We start from the raw sequence: 17426 nt of genomic DNA on the forward strand, positions 1-17426 counted from the left end.
TTCACTGCAGGTCTGGAATTCATCTGAATCTGCACTCCAAACAGGCATTTGTTACCCCACTGGAGACTGTCCTAGAAACCCAATGCTGGTACTCCGCGGCATGATGAGACAAGCAGCTGTGCAGTTCCATTGGCTATCCTGTTTACCCCGGGTAAGCTCTTCATTTTTGTGTTCCCGCAACCCAGCCTTCAGAAAACTTTGGAATCTCACTTAAAGAATGTTCCGTTCATTCACTGTGAATCTGCAATTCATATGAATCTGCACTGCAAAGCCGCTTTGGTTACACCGCTGGAGACTGTCCTCGTAAACCAAAGCCGGTGTTCAGGGGCATGTTCACACTAGCAGCTGTGAAGTTCCATGGGTATCCACTTAACCCTGGTCAGCTCTTCATTTTTCTGGCCACAAAACACAGGCTTCAGCAATCATTGGAATCTTCACTGAAGAATGTTCCATTCATTCGTATAACAGACTTTCGTTGCAACGCTGGAGAACATCCTAGTATCCCAATGTTGGTTTTCAGTGGCATGTTCAGACTAGTAACAGTGCAGTTCAATTGGCTATCCATTTAACCATGGTCAGTGATTCATTTCTCTGTACTCACAACCCAGCCTTCAGAAATCATTTTTATCTCCAGTAAAGGCTGTTCCATTCATTCACTGCCAATCTAAAATTCATCTGAATCTGCACTCCAAAAAGTCTTTTGTTACACCACTGAAGACTGTCCTCCTCACCAATGCTGGTATTCAGCGGCATGTTCAGACTCGCACCCTGCTCAGCTCTTCATTTTTCTATCCACAACACGCAGATTCAGAAATCATCGGACTCTCCACTAAAGCATGTTCCAGTCATTCAATGCGAATCTGAAATTCGTCTGAATCTGCACTCCAAACACGCTTTCATTACAACGCTGGTGAATGTTCATGTAACCCAATACTTGTTTTCATCTGCATGTTCAGACTTGCAGTAGTGTTGTTCAATTGGCTATGCACTTAACCCTGCTTAGCTCTTCATTTTTCTGTCCACAAGACCCAGACTAGAGAAATCACTGGAATCTCCACTAAGGAATGCTCCATTCACTCAATGCGAATCTAGAATTCATCTGAATCTGCACTCCAAACAGTCTATCGTTACACCACTGGTGACTGTCCTATGCTGGTTTTCAGCGGCATGTGCAGACTCGCAGCTGTGCTGTTCAATTGGCTATGCAACCAACCATGGTCAGCTCCTCATTTTACTGTCCACAGACCCCAGCTTTCAGAAATCCTTGTTATCGCCACTACAGAATGTTCCGTTCATTCACTGCGAATCTGGAATTCATCTGAACCTGCACTCCAAACAGCCTTTCATTACACCACTGGTGAATGTCTAAGTAACCCAATTCTGGTTTTCAGCGGCATGTTCAGTCTCGCAGCTGTGCAGTTCCATTGGCTATCCTGTCAATCCTGGTCAGCTCTTCCTTTTTGTGTGCCCCGCAACCCAGCCTTCAGAAATCATTGGAATCTCACTTAAATAATGTTCCATTCATTCACTGCGAATCTGGAATTCATCTGAACCTGCAATCCAAACAGGCTTTCGTTACAACACTGGAGACTTTCCTAGAGTATCCCAATGTTGCTTTCCGGTGGCATGTTCAGACTGGAAACAGTGCGGTGCAATTGGTGATCCATTTATCCATGGTCAGCGAATCATTTCTCTATACACACAACCCAGCCTTCAGAAATCATGGTTATCTCCACTACAGAATGTTCCATTCATTCACTGCGAATCTGGAATTCATCTGAATACGCACACCCAACAGACTCTGGTTACACCTCTGGTAAATGTCCAAGTAACCCAATACTGGTTTTCAGTGGACTGTTCTGACTCGCAGCTGTGCTGTTCAATTGGCTATACACTTAACCCTGGTCAGCTCCTCATTTTTCTGTCCACCAAACTCAGACTTCATAAATCATTTTTATCTCCAGTAAAGAATGTTCCATTCATTCACTGCAGGTCTGGAATTCATCTGAATCTGCACTCCAAACAGGCATTTGTTACCCCACTGGAGACTGTCCTAGAAACCCAATGCTGGTACTCCGCGGCATGATGAGACAAGCAGCTGTGCAGTTCCATTGGCTATCCTGTTTACCCCGGGTAAGCTCTTCATTTTTGTGTTCCCGCAACCCAGCCTTCAGAAAACTTTGGAATCTCACTTAAAGAATGTTCCGTTCATTCACTGTGAATCTGCAATTCATATGAATCTGCACTGCAAAGCCGCTTTGGTTACACCGCTGGAGACTGTCCTCGTAACCCAAAGCCGGTGTTCAGGGGCATGTTCACACTAGCAGCTGTGAAGTTCCATGGGTATCCACTTAACCCTGGTCAGCTCTTCATTTTTCTGGCCACAAAACACAGGCTTCAGCAATCATTGGAATCTTCACTGAAGAATGTTCCATTCATTCGTATAACAGACTTTCGTTGCAACGCTGGAGAACATCCTAGTATCCCAATGTTGGTTTTCAGTGGCATGTTCAGACTAGTAACAGTGCAGTTCAATTGGCTATCCATTTAACCATGGTCAGTGATTCATTTCTCTGTACTCACAACCCAGCCTTCAGAAATCATTTTTATCTCCAGTAAAGGCTGTTCCATTCATTCACTGCCAATCTAAAATTCATCTGAATCTGCACTCCAAACAGTCTTTTGTTACACCACTGAAGACTGTCCTCCTCACCAATGCTGGTATTCAGCGGCATGTTCAGACTCGCACCCTGCTCAGCTCTTCATTTTTCTATCCACAACACGCAGATTCAGAAATCATCGGACTCTCCACTAAAGCATGTTCCAGTCATTCAATGCGAATCTGAAATTCGTCTGAATCTGCACTCCAAACACGCTTTCATTACACCGCTGGTGAATGTTCATGTAACCCAATACTTGTTTTCATCTGCATGTTCAGACTTGCAGTAGTGTTGTTCAATTGGCTATGCACTTAACCCTGCTTAGCTCTTCATTTTTCTGTCCACAAGACCCAGACTAGAGAAATCACTGGAATCTCCACTAAGGAATGCTCCATTCACTCAATGCGAATCTAGAATTCATCTGAATCTGCACTCCAAACAGTCTATCGTTACACCACTGGTGACTGTCCTATGCTGGTTTTCAGCGGCATGTGCAGACTCGCAGCTGTGCTGTTCAATTGGCTATGCAACCAACCATGGTCAGCTCCTCATTTTACTGTCCACAGACCCCAGCTTTCAGAAATCCTTGTTATCGCCACTACAGAATGTTCCGTTCATTCACTGCGAATCTGGAATCCATCTGAACCTGCACTCCAAACAGCCTTTCATTACACCACTGGTGAATGTCTAAGTAACCCAATTCTGGTTTTCAGCGGCATGTTCAGTCTCGCAGCTGTGCAGTTCCATTGGCTATCCTGTCAATCCTGGTCAGCTCTTCCTTTTTGTGTGCCCCGCAACCCAGCCTTCAGAAATCATTGGAATCTCACTTAAATAATATTCCATTCATTCACTGCGAATCTGGAATTCATCTGAACCTGCAATCCAAACAGGCTTTCGTTACAACACTGGAGACTTTCCTAGAGTATCCCAATGTTGCTTTCCGGTGGCATGTTCAGACAGTAAAAAGTGCGGTGCAATTGGTGATCCATTTATCCATGGTCAGCGAATCATTTCTCTATACACACAACCCAGCCTTCAGAAATCATGGTTATCTCCACTACAGAATGTTCCATTCATTCACTGCGAATCTGGAATTCATCTGAATACGCACACCCAACAGACTCTGGTTACACCTCTGGTAAATGTCCAAGTAACCCAATACTGGTTTTCAGTGGACTGTTCTGACTCGCAGCTGTGCTGTTCAATTGGCTATACACTTAACCCTGGTCAGCTCCTCATTTTTCTGTCCACCAAACTCAGACTTCAGAAATCATTTTTATCTCCAGTAAAGAATGTTCCATTCATTCACTGCAGGTCTGGAATTCATCTGAATATGCACTCCAAACAGGCATTTGTTACCCCACTGGAGACTGTCCTAGAAACCCAATGCTGGTACTCCGCGGCATGATGAGACAAGCAGCTGTGCAGTTCCATTGGCTATCCTGTTTACCCCGGGTAAGCTCTTCATTTTTGTGTTCCCGCAACCCAGCCTTCAGAAAACTTTGGAATCTCACTTAAAGAATGTTCCGTTCATTCACTGTGAATCTGCAATTCATATGAATCTGCACTGCAAAGCCGCTTTGGTTACACCGCTGGAGACTGTCCTCGTAACCCAAAGCCGGTGTTCAGGGGCATGTTCACACTAGCAGCTGTGAAGTTCCATGGGTATCCACTTAACCCTGGTCAGCTCTTCATTTTTCTGGCCACAAAACACAGGCTTCAGCAATCATTGGAATCTTCACTGAAGAATGTTCCATTCATTCGTATAACAGACTTTCGTTGCAACGCTGGAGAACATCCTAGTATCCCAATGTTGGTTTTCAGTGGCATGTTCAGACTAGTAACAGTGCAGTTCAATTGGCTATCCATTTAACCATGGTCAGTGATTCATTTCTCTGTACTCACAACCCAGCCTTCAGAAATCATTTTTATCTCCAGTAAAGGCTGTTCCATTCATTCACTGCCAATCTAAAATTCATCTGAATCTGCACTCCAAACAGTCTTTTGTTACACCACTGAAGACTGTCCTCCTCACCAATGCTGGTATTCAGCGGCATGTTCAGACTCGCACCCTGCTCAGCTCTTCATTTTTCTATCCACAACACGCAGATTCAGAAATCATCGGACTCTCCACTAAAGCATGTTCCAGTCATTCAATGCGAATCTGAAATTCGTCTGAATCTGCACTCCAAACACGCTTTCATTACACCGCTGGTGAATGTTCATGTAACCCAATACTTGTTTTCATCTGCATGTTCAGACTTGCAGTAGTGTTGTTCAATTGGCTATGCACTTAACTCTGCTTAGCTCTTCATTTTTCTGTCCACAAGACCCAGACTAGAGAAATCACTGGAATCTCCACTAAGGAATGCTCCATTCACTCAATGCGAATCTAGAATTCATCTGAATCTGCACTCCAAACAGTCTATCGTTACACCACTGGTGACTGTCCTATGCTGGTTTTCAGCGGCATGTGCAGACTCGCAGCTGTGCTGTTCAATTGGCTATGCAACCAACCATGGTCGGCTCCTCATTTTACTGTCCACAGACCCCAGCTTTCAGAAATCCTTGTTATCGCCACTACAGAATGTTCCGTTCATTCACTGCGAATCTGGAATTCATCTGAACCTGCACTCCAAACAGCCTTTCATTACACCACTGGTGAATGTCTAAGTAACCCAATTCTGGTTTTCAGCGGCATGTTCAGTCTCGCAGCTGTGCAGTTCCATTGGCTATCCTGTTAATCCTGGTCAGCTCTTCCTTTTTGTGTGCCCAGCAACCCAGCCTTCAGAAATCATTGGAATCTCAATTAAATAGTGTTCCATTCATTCACTGCGAATCTGGAATTCATCTGAACCTGCAATCCAAACAGGCTTTCGTTACAACACTGGAGACTTTCCTAGAGTATCCCAATGTTGCTTTCTGGTGGCATGTTCAGACTGGAAACAGTGCGGTGCAATTGGTGATCCATTTATCCATGGTCAGCGAATCATTTCTCTATACACACAACCCAGCCTTCAGAAATCATGGTTATCTCCACTACAGAATGTTCCATTCATTCACTGCGAATCTGGAATTCATCTGAATACGCACACCCAACAGACTCTGGTTACACCTCTGGTAAATGTCCAAGTAACCCAATACTGGTTTTCAGTGGACTGTTCTGACTCGCAGCTGTGCTGTTCAATTGGCTATACACTTAACCCTGGTCAGCTCCTCATTTTTCTGTCCACCAAACTCAGACTTCAGAAATCATTTTTATCTCCAGTAAAGAATGTTCCATTCATTCACTGCAGGTCTGGAATTCATCTGAATCTGCACTCCAAACAGGCATTTGTTACCCCACTGGAGACTGTCCTAGAAACCCAATGCTGGTACTCCGCGGCATGATGAGACAAGCAGCTGTGCAGTTCCATTGGCTATCCTGTTTACCCCGGGTAAGCTCTTCATTTTTGTGTTCCCGCAACCCAACCTTCAGAAAACTTTGGAATTTCACTTAAAGAATGTTCCGTTCATTCACTGTGAATCTGCAATTCATATGAATCTGCACTGCAAAGCCGCTTTGGTTACACCGCTGGAGACTGTCCTCGTAACCCAAAGCCGGTGTTCAGGGGCATGTTCACACTAGCAGCTGTGAAGTTCCATGGGTATCCACTTAACCCTGGTCAGCTCTTCATTTTTCTGGCCACAAAACACAGGCTTCAGCAATCATTGGAATCTTCACTGAAGAATGTTCCATTCATTCGTATAACAGACTTTCGTTGCAACGCTGGAGAACATCCTAGTATCCCAATGTTGGTTTTCAGTGGCATGTTCAGACTAGTAACAGTGCAGTTCAATTGGCTATCCATTTAACCATGGTCAGTGATTCATTTCTCTGTACTCACAACCCAGCCTTCAGAAATCATTTTTATCTCCAGTAAAGGCTGTTCCATTCATTCACTGCCAATCTAAAATTCATCTGAATCTGCACTCCAAACAGTCTTTTGTTACACCACTGAAGACTGTCCTCCTCACCAATGCTGGTATTCAGCGGCATGTTCAGACTCGCACCCTGCTCAGCTCTTCATTTTTCTATCCACAACACGCAGATTCAGAAATCATCGGACTCTCCACTAAAGCATGTTCCAGTCATTCAATGCGAATCTGAAATTCGTCTGAATCTGCACTCCAAACACGCTTTCATTACACCGCTGGTGAATGTTCATGTAACCCAATACTTGTTTTCATCTGCATGTTCAGACTTGCAGTAGTGTTGTTCAATTGGCTATGCACTTAACCCTGCTTAGCTCTTCATTTTTCTGTCCACAAGACCCAGACTAGAGAAATCACTGGAATCTCCACTAAGGAATGCTCCATTCATTCAATGCGAATCTAGAATTCATCTGAATCTGCACTCCAAACAGTCTATCGTTACACCACTGGTGACTGTCCTATGCTGGTTTTCAGCGGCATGTGCAGACTCGCAGCTGTGCTGTTCAATTGGCTATGCAACCAACCATGGTCAGCTCCTCATTTTACTGTCCACAGACCCCAGCTTTCAGAAATCCTTGTTATCGCCACTACAGAATGTTCCGTTCATTCACTGCGAATCTGGAATTCATCTGAACCTGCACTCCAAACAGCCTTTCATTACACCACTGGTGAATGTCTAAGTAACCCAATTCTGGTTTTCAGCGGCATGTTCAGTCTCGCAGCTGTGCAGTTCCATTGGCTATCCTGTTAAACCTGGTCAGCTCTTCCTTTTTGTGTGCCCCGCAACCCAGCCTTCAGAAATCATTGGAATCTCACTTAAATAATGTTCCATTCATTCACTGCGAATCTGGAATTCATCTGAACCTGCAATCCAAACAGGCTTTCGTTACAACACTGGAGACTTTCCTAGAGTATCCCAATGTTGCTTTCCGGTGGCATGTTCAGACTGGAAACAGTGCGGTGCAATTGGTGATCCATTTATCCATGGTCAGCGAATCATTTCTCTATACACACAACCCAGCCTTCAGAAATCATGGTTATCTCCACTACAGAATGTTCCATTCATTCACTGCGAATCTGGAATTCATCTGAATACGCACACCCAACAGACTCTGGTTACACCTCTGGTAAATGTCCAAGTAACCCAATACTGGTTTTCAGTGGACTGTTCTGACTCGCAGCTGTGCTGTTCAATTGGCTATACACTTAACCCTGGTCAGCTCCTCATTTTTCTGTCCACCAAACTCAGACTTCAGAAATCATTATTATCTCCAGTAAAGAATGTTCCATTCATTCACTGCAGGTCTGGAATTCATCTGAATCTGCACTCCAAACAGGCATTTGTTACCCCACTGGAAACTGTCCTAGAAACCCAATGCTGGTACTCCGCGGCATGATGAGACAAGCAGCTGTGCAGTTCCATTGGCTATCCTGTTTACCCCGGGTAAGCTCTTCATTTTTGTGTTCCCGCAACCCAGCCTTCAGAAAACTTTGGAATCTCACATAAAGAATGTTCCGTTCATTTACTGTGAATCTGCAATTCATATGAATCTGCACTGCAAAGCCGCTTTGGTTACACCGCTGGAGACTGTCCTCGTAACCCAAAGCCGGTGTTCAGGGGCATGTTCACACTAGCAGCTGTGAAGTTCCATGGGTATCCACTTAACCCTGGTCAGCTCTTCATTTTTCTGGCCACAAAACACAGTCTTCAGCAATCATTGGAATCTTCACTGAAGAATGTTCCATTCATTCGTATAACAGACTTTCGTTGCAACGCTGGAGAACATCCTAGTATCCCAATGTTGGTTTTCAGTGGCATGTTCAGACTAGTAACAGTGCAGTTCTATTGGCTATCCATTTAACCATGGTCAGTGATTCATTTCTCTGTACTCACAACCCAGCCTTCAGAAATCATTTTTATCTCCAGTAAAGGCTGTTCCATTCATTCACTGCCAATCTAAAATTCATCTGAATCTGCACTCCAAACAGTCTTTTGTTACACCACTGAAGACTGTCCTCCTCACCAATGCTGGTATTCAGTGGCATGTTCAGACTCGCACCCTGCTCAGCTCTTCATTTTTCTATCCACAACACGCAGATTCAGAAATCATCGGACTCTCCACTAAAGCATGTTCCAGTCATTCAATGCGATTCTGAAATTCGTCTGAATCTGCACTCCAAACACGCTTTCATTACACCGCTGGTGAATGTTCATGTAACCCAATACTTGTTTTCATCTGCATGTTCAGACTTGCAGTAGTGTAGCTCTTCATTTTTCTGTCCACAAGACCCAGACTAGAGAAATCACTGGAATCTCCACTAAGGAATGCTCCATTCACTCAATGCGAATCTAGAATTCATCTGAATCTGCATTCCAAACAGTCTATCGTTACACCACTGGTGACTGTCCTATGCTGGTTTTCAGCGGCATGTGCAGACTCGCAGCTGTGCTGTTCAATTGGCTATGCAACCAACCATGGTCAGCTCCTCATTTTACTGTCCACAGACCCCAGCTTTCAGAAATCCTTGTTATCGCCACTACAGAATGTTCCGTTCATTCACTGCGAATCTGGAATTCATCTGAACCTGCACTCCAAACAGCCTTTCATTACACCACTGGTGAATGTCTAAGTAACCCAATTCTGGTTTTCAGCGGCATGTTCAGTCTCGCAGCTGTGCAGTTCCATTGGCTATCCTGTTAATCCTGGTCAGCTCTTCCTTTTTGTGTGCCCCGCAACCCAGCCTTCAGAAATCATTGGAATCTCACTTAAATAATGTTCCATTCATTCACTGCCAATCTGGAATTCATCTGAACCTGCAATCCAAACAGGCTTTCGTTACAACACTGGAGACTTTCCTAGAGTATCCCAATGTTGCTTTCCGGTGGCATGTTCAGACTGGAAACAGTGCGGTGCAATTGGTGATCCATTTATCCATGGTCAGCGAATCATTTCTCTATACACACAACCCAGCCTTCAGAAATCATGGTTATCTCCACTACAGAATGTTCCATACATTCACTGCGAATCTGGAATTCATCTGAATACGCACACCCAACAGACTCTGGTTACACCTCCGGTAAATGTCCAAGTAACCCAATACTGGTTTTCAGTGGACTGTTCTGACTCGCAGCTGTGCTGTTCACTTGGCTATACACTTAACCCTGGTCAGCTCCTCATTTTTCTGTCCACCAAACTCAGACTTCAGAAATCATTTTTATCTCCAGTAAAGAATGTTCCATTCATTCACTGCAGGTCTGGAATTCATCTGAATCTGCACTCCAAACAGGCATTTGTTACCCCACTGGAGACTGTCCTAGAAACCCAATGCTGGTACTCCGCGGCATGATGAGACAAGCAGCTGTGCAGTTCCATTGGCTATCCTGTTTACCCCAGGTAAGCTCTTCATTTTTGTGTTCCCGCAACCCAGCCTTCAGAAAACTTTGGAATCTCACATAAAGAATGTTCCGTTCATTTACTGTGAATCTGCAATTCATATGAATCTGCACTGCAAAGCCGCTTTGGTTACACCGCTGGAGACTGTCCTCGTAACCCAAAGCCGGTGTTCAGGGGCATGTTCACACTAGCAGCTGTGAAGTTCAATTGGTATCCACTTAACCCTGGTCAGCTCTTCATTTTTCTGGCCACAAAACACAGGCATCAGCAATCATTGGAATCTTCACTGAAGAATGTTCCATTCATTCGTATAACAGACTTTCGTTGCAACGCTGGAGAACATCCTAGTATCGCAATGTTGGTTTTCAGTGGCATGTTCAGACTAGTAACAGTGCAGTTCAACTGGCTATCCATTTAACCATGGTCAGTGATTCATTTCTCTGTACTCACAACCCAGCCTTCAGAAATCATTTTTATCTCCAGTAAAGGCTGTTCCATTCATTCACTGCCAATCTAAAATTCATCTGAATCTGCACTCCAAACAGTCTTTTGTTACACCACTAAAGACTGTCCTCCTCACCAATGCTGGTATTCAGCGGCATGTTCAGACTCGCACCCTGCTCAGCTCTTCATTTTTCTATCCACAACACGCAGATTCAGAAATCATCGGACTCTCCACTAAAGCATGTTCCAGTCATTCAATGCGAATCTGAAATTCGTCTGAATCTGCACTCCAAACACGCTTTCATTACACCGCTGGTGAATGTTCATGTAACCCAATACTTGTTTTCATCTGCATGTTCAGACTTGCAGTAGTGCTGTTCAACTGGCTATGCACTTAACCCTGCTTAGCTCTTCATTTTTCTGTCCACAAGACCCAGACTAGAGAAATCACTGGAATCTCCACTAAGGAATGTTCCATTCACTCAATGCGAATCTAGAATTCATCTGAATCTGCACTCCAAACAGTCTATCATTACACCACTGGAGACTGTCCTATGCTGGTTTTCAGCGGCATGTGCAGACTCGCAGCTGTGCTGTTCAATTGGCTATGCAACCAACCATGGTCAGCTCCTCATTTTACTGTGCACAGACCCCAGCTTTCAGAAATCCTTGTTATCGCCACTACAGAATGTTCCGTTAATTCACTGCGAATCTGGAATTCATCTGAACCTGCACTCCAAACAGCCTTTCATTACACCACTGGTGAATGTCTATGTAACCCAATTCTGGTTTTCAGCGGCATGTTCAGTCTCGCAGCTGTGCAGTTCCATTGACTATCCTGTTAATCCTGGTCAGCTCTTCCTTTTTGTGTGCCCCGCAACCCACTTAACCCTGCTTAGCTCTTCATTTTTCTGTCCACAAGACCCAGACTAGAGAAATCAGTGGAATCTCACTAAGGAATGGTCCATTCACTCAATGCGAACCTAGAATTCATCTGAATCGGCACTCCAAACAGTCTATCGTTACACCACTGGTGACTGTCCTATGCTGGTTTTCAGCGGCATGTCCAGACTCGCAGCTGTGCTGTTCAATTGGCTATGCAATCAACCATGGTCAGCTCCTCATTTTACTGTCCACAGACCCCAGCTTTCAGAAATCCTTGTTATCGCCACTACAGAATGTTCCGTTCATTCACTGCGAATCTGGAATTCATCTGAACCTGCACTCCAAACAGCCTTTCATTACACCACTGGTGAATGTCTAAGTAACCCAATTCTGGTTTTCAGCGGCATGTTCAGTCTCGCAGCTGTGCAGTTCCATTGGCTATCCTGTTAATCCTGGTCAGCTCTTCCGTTTTGTGTGCCCCGCAACCCAGCCTTCAGAAATCATTGGAATCTCACATAAATAATGTTCCATTCATTCACTGCGAATCTGGAATTCATCTGAACCTGCAATCCAATCAGGCTTTCGTTGCAACACTGAAGACTTTCCTAGAGTATCCCAATGTTGCTTTCCGGTGGCATGTTCAGACTGGAAACAGTGCGGTGCAATTGGTGATCCATTTATCCATGGTCAGCGAATCATTTCTCTATACACACAACCCAGCCTTCAGAAATCATGGTTTTCTCCACTACAGAATGTTCCATTCATTCACTGCGAATCTGGAATTCATCTGAATACGCACACCCAACAGACTCTGGTTACAAATCTGGTAAATGTCCAAGTAACCCAATACTGGTTTTCAGTGGACTGTTCTGACTCGCAGCTGTGCTGTTCAATTGGCTATACACTTAACCCTGGTCAGCTCCTCATTTTTCTGTCCACCAAACTCAGACTTCAGAAATCATTTTCATCTCCAGTAAAGAATGTTCCATTCATTCATTGCAGGTCTGGAATTCATCTGAATCTGCACTCCAAACAGGCATTTGTTACCCCACTGGAGACTGTCCTAGAAACCCAATGCTGGTACTCCGCGGCATGATGAGACAAGCAGCTGTGCAGTTCCATTGGCTATCCTGTTTACCCCGGGTAAGCTCTTCATTTTTGGGTTCCCGCAACCCAACCTTCAGAAAACTTTGGAATCTCACTTAAAGAATGTTCCGTTCATTCACTGTGAATCTGCAATTCATATGAATCTGCACTGCAAAGCCGCTTTGGTTACACCGCTGGAGACTGTCCTCGTAACCCAAAGCCGGTGTTCAGGGGCATGTTCACACTAGCAGCTTTGAAGTTCCATGGGTATCCACTTAACCCTGGTCAGCTCTTCATTTTTCTGGCCGCAAAACACAGGCTTCAGCAATCATTGGAATGTTCACTGAAGAATGTTCCATTCATTCGTATAACAGACTTTCGTTGCAACGCTGGAGAACATCCTAGTATCCCAATGTTGGTTTTCAGTGGCATGTTCAGACTAGTAACAGTGCAGTTCAATTGGCTATCCATTTAACCATGGTCAGTGATTCATTTCTCTGTGCTCACAACCCAGCCTTCAGAAATCATTTTTATCTCCAGTAAAGGCTGTTCCATTCATTCACTGCCAATCTAAAATTCATCTGAATCTGCACTCCAAACAGTCTTTTGTTACACCACTGAAGACTGTCCTCCTCACCAATGCTGGTATTCAGCGGCATGTTCAGACTCGCACCCTGCTCAGCTCTTCATTTTTCTATCCACATCACGCAGATTCAGAAATCATCGGACTCTCCACTAAAGCATGTTCCAGTCATTCAATGCGAATCTGAAATTCGTCTGAATCTGCACTCCAAACACGCTTTCATTACACCGCTGGTGAATGTTCATGTAACCCAATACTTGTTTTCATCTGCATGTTCAGACTTGCAGTAGTGTTGTTCAATTGGCTATGCACTTAACCCTGCTTAGCTCTTCATTTTTCTGTCCACAAGACCCAGACTAGAGAAATCACTGGAATCTCCACTAAGGAATGCTCCATTCACTCAATGCGAATCTAGAATTCATCTGAATCTGCACTCCAAACAGTCTATCGTTACACCACTGGTGACTGTCCTATGCTGGTTTTCAGCGGCATGTGCAGACTCGCAGCTGTGCTGTTCAATTGGCTATGCAACCAACCATGGTCAGCTCCTCATTTTACTGTCCACAGACCCCAGCTTTCAGAAATCCTTGTTATCGCCACTACAGAATGTTCCGTTCATTCACTGCGAATCTGGAATTCATCTGAACCTGCACTCCAAACAGCCTTTCATTACACCACTGGTGAATGTCTAAGTAACCCAATTCTGGTTTTCAGCGGCATGTTCAGTCTCGCAGCTGTGCAGTTCCATTGGCTATCCTGTTAATCCTGGTCAGCTCTTCCTTTTTGTGTGCCCCGCAACCCAGCCTTCAGAAATCATTGGAATCTCACTTAAATAATGTTCCATTCATTCACTGCGAATCTGGAATTCATCTGAACCTGCAATCCAAACAGGCTTTCGTTACAACACTGGAGACTTTCCTAGAGTATCCCAATGTTGCTTTCCGGTGGCATGTTCAGACTGGAAACAGTGCGGTGCAAATGGTGATCCATTTATCCATGGTCAGCGAATCATTTCTCTATACACACAACCCAGCCTTCAGAAATCATGGTTATCTCCACTACAGAATGTTCCATTCATTCACTGCGAATCTGGAATTCATCTGAATACACACACCCAACAGACTCTGGTTACACCTCCGGTAAATGTCCAAGTAACCCAATACTGGTTTTCAGTGGACTGTTCTGACTCGCAGCTGTGCTGTTCACTTGGCTATACACTTAACCCTGGTCAGCTCCTCATTTTTCTGTCCACCAAACTCAGACTTCAGAAATCATTTTTATCTCCAGTAAAGAATGTTCCATTCATTCACTGCAGGTCTGGAATTCATCTGAATCTGCACTCCAAACAGGCATTTGTTACCCCACTGGAGACTGTCCTAGAAACCCAATGCTGGTACTCCGCGGCATGATGAGACAAGCAGCTGTGCAGTTCCATTGGCTATCCTGTTTACCCCAGGTAAGCTCTTCATTTTTGTGTTCCCGCAACCCAGCCTTCAGAAAACTTTGGAATCTCACATAAAGAATCTTCTGTTCATTTACTGTGAATCTGCAATTCATATGAATCTGCACTGCAAAGCCGCTTTGGTTACACCGCTGGAGACTGTCCTCGTAACCCAAAGCCGGTGTTCAGGGGCATGTTCACACTAGCAGCTGTGAAGTTCAATTGGTATCCACTTAACCCTGGTCAGCTCTTCATTTTTCTGGCCACAAAACACAGGCATCAGCAATCATTGGAATCTTCACTGAAGAATGTCCCATTCATTCGTATAACAGACTTTCGTTGCAACGCTGGAGAACATCCTAGTATCGCAATGTTGGTTTTCAGTGGCATGTTCAGACTAGTAACAGTGCAGTTCAACTGGCTATCCATTTAACCATGGTCAGTGATTCATTTCTATGTACTCACAACCCAGCCTTCAGAAATCATTTTTATCTCCAGTAAAGGCTGTTCCATTCATTCACTGCCAATCTAAAATTCATCTGAATCTGCACTCCAAACAGTCTTTTGTTACACCACTGAAGACTGTCCTCCTCACGAATGCTGGTATTCAGCGGCATGTTCAGACTCGCACACTGCTCAGCTCTTCATTTTTCTATCCACAACACGCAGATTCAGAAATCATCGGACTCTCCACTAAAGCATGTTCCAGTCATTCAATGCGAATCTGAAATTCGTCTGAATCTGCACTCCAAACACGCTTTCATTACACCGCTGGTGAATGTTCATGTAACCCAATACTTGTTTTCATCTGCATGTTCAGACTTGCAGTAGTGCTGTTCAACTGGCTATGCACTTAACCCTGCTTAGCTCTTCATTTTTCTGTCCACAAGACCCAGACTAGAGAAATCACTGGAATCTCCACTAAGGAATGTTCCATTCACTCAATGCGAATCTAGAATTCATCTGAATCTGCACTCCAAACAGTCTATCGTTACACCACTGGAGACTGTCCTATGCTGGTTTTCAGCGGCATGTGCAGACTCGCAGCTGTGCTGTTCAATTGGCTATGCAACCAACCATGGTCAGCTCCTCATTTTACTGTGCACAGACCCCAGCTTTCAGAAATCCTTGTTATCGCCACTACAGAATGTTCCGTTAATTCACTGCGAATCTGGAATTCATCTGAACCTGCACTCCAAACAGCCTTTCATTACACCACTGGTGAATGTCTAAGTAACCCAATTCTGGTTTTCAGCGGCATGTTCAGTCTCGCAGCTGTGCAGTTCCATTGACTATCCTGTTAATCCTGGTCAGCTCTTCCTTTTTGTGTGCCCCGCAACCCACTTAACCCTGCTTAGCTCTTCATTTTTCTGTCCACAAGACCCAGACTAGAGAAATCAGTGGAATCTCACTAAGGAATGGTCCATTCACTCAATGCGAATCTAGAATTCATCTGAATCGGCACTCCAAACAGTCTTTCGTTACACCACTGGTGACTGTCCTATGCTGGTTTTCAGCGGCATGTCCAGACTCGCAGCTGTGCTGTTCAATTGGCTATGCAATCAACCATGGTCAGCTCCTCATTTTACTGTCCACAGACCCCAGCTTTCAGAAATCCTTGTTATCGCCACTACAGAATGTTCCGTTCATTCACTGCGAATCTGGAATTCATCTGAACCTGCACTCCAAACAGACTTTCATTACACCACTGGTGAATGTCTAAGTAACCCAATTCTGGTTTTCAGCGGCATGTTCAGTCTCGCAGCTGTGCAGTTCCATTGGCTATCCTGTTAATCCTGGTCAGCTCTTCCGTTTTGTGTGCCCAGCAACCCAGCCTTCAGAAATCATTGGAATCTCACTTAAATAATGTTCCATTCATTCACTGCGAATCTGGAATTCATCTGAACCTGCAATCCAATCAGGCTTTCGTTGCAACACTGAAGACTTTCCTAGAGTATCCCAATGTTGCTTTCCGGTGGCATGTTCAGACTGGAAACAGTGCGGTGCAATTGGTGATCCATTTATCCATGGTCAGCGAATCATTTCTCTATACACACAACCCAGCCTTCAGAAATCATGGTTTTCTCCACTACAGAATGTTCCATTCATTCACTGCGAATCTGGAATTCATCTGAATACGCACACCCAACAGACTCTGGTTACACCTCTGGTAAATGTCCAAGTAACCCAATACTGGTTTTCAGTGGACTGTTCTGACTCGCAGCTGTGCTGTTCAATTGGCTATACACTTAACCCTGGTCAGCTCCTCATTTTTCTGTCCACCAAACTCAGATTTCAGAAATCATTTTCATCTCCAGTAAAGAATGTTCCATTCATTCACTGCAGGTCTGGAATTCATCTGAATCTGCACTCCAAACAGGCATTTGTTACCCCACTGGAGACTGTCCTAGAAACCCAATGCTGGTACTCCGCGGCATGATGAGACAAGCAGCTGTGCAGTTCCATTGGCTATCCTGTTTACCCCGGGTAAGCTCTTCATTTTTGTGTTCCCGCAACCCAGCCTTCAGAAAACTTTGGAATCTCACTTAAAGAATGTTCCGTTCATTCACTGTGAATCTGCAATTCATATGAATCTGCACTGCAAAGCCGCTTTGGTTACACCGCTGGAGACTGTCCTCGTAACCCAAAGCCGGTGTTCAGGGGCATGTTCACACTAGCAGCTGTGAAGTTCCATGGGTATCCACTTAACCCTGGTCAGCTCTTCATTTTTCTGGCCACAAAACACAGGCTTCAGCAATCATTGGAATCTTCGCTGAAGAATGTTCCATTCATTCGTATAACAGACTTTCGTTGCAACGCTGGAGAACATCCTAGTATCCCAATGTTGGTTTTCAGTGGCATGTTCAGACTAGTAACAGTGCAGTTCAATTGGCTATCCATTTAACCATGGTCAGTGATTCATTTCTCTGTACTCACAACCCAGCCTTCAGAAATCA

This window comes from Sorex fumeus, unplaced genomic scaffold, assembly GCF_029834395.1.
Source record: "Sorex fumeus unplaced genomic scaffold, SorFum_2.1 ptg000037l, whole genome shotgun sequence".
Lineage (NCBI taxonomy): Eukaryota > Metazoa > Chordata > Mammalia > Eulipotyphla > Soricidae > Sorex > Sorex fumeus.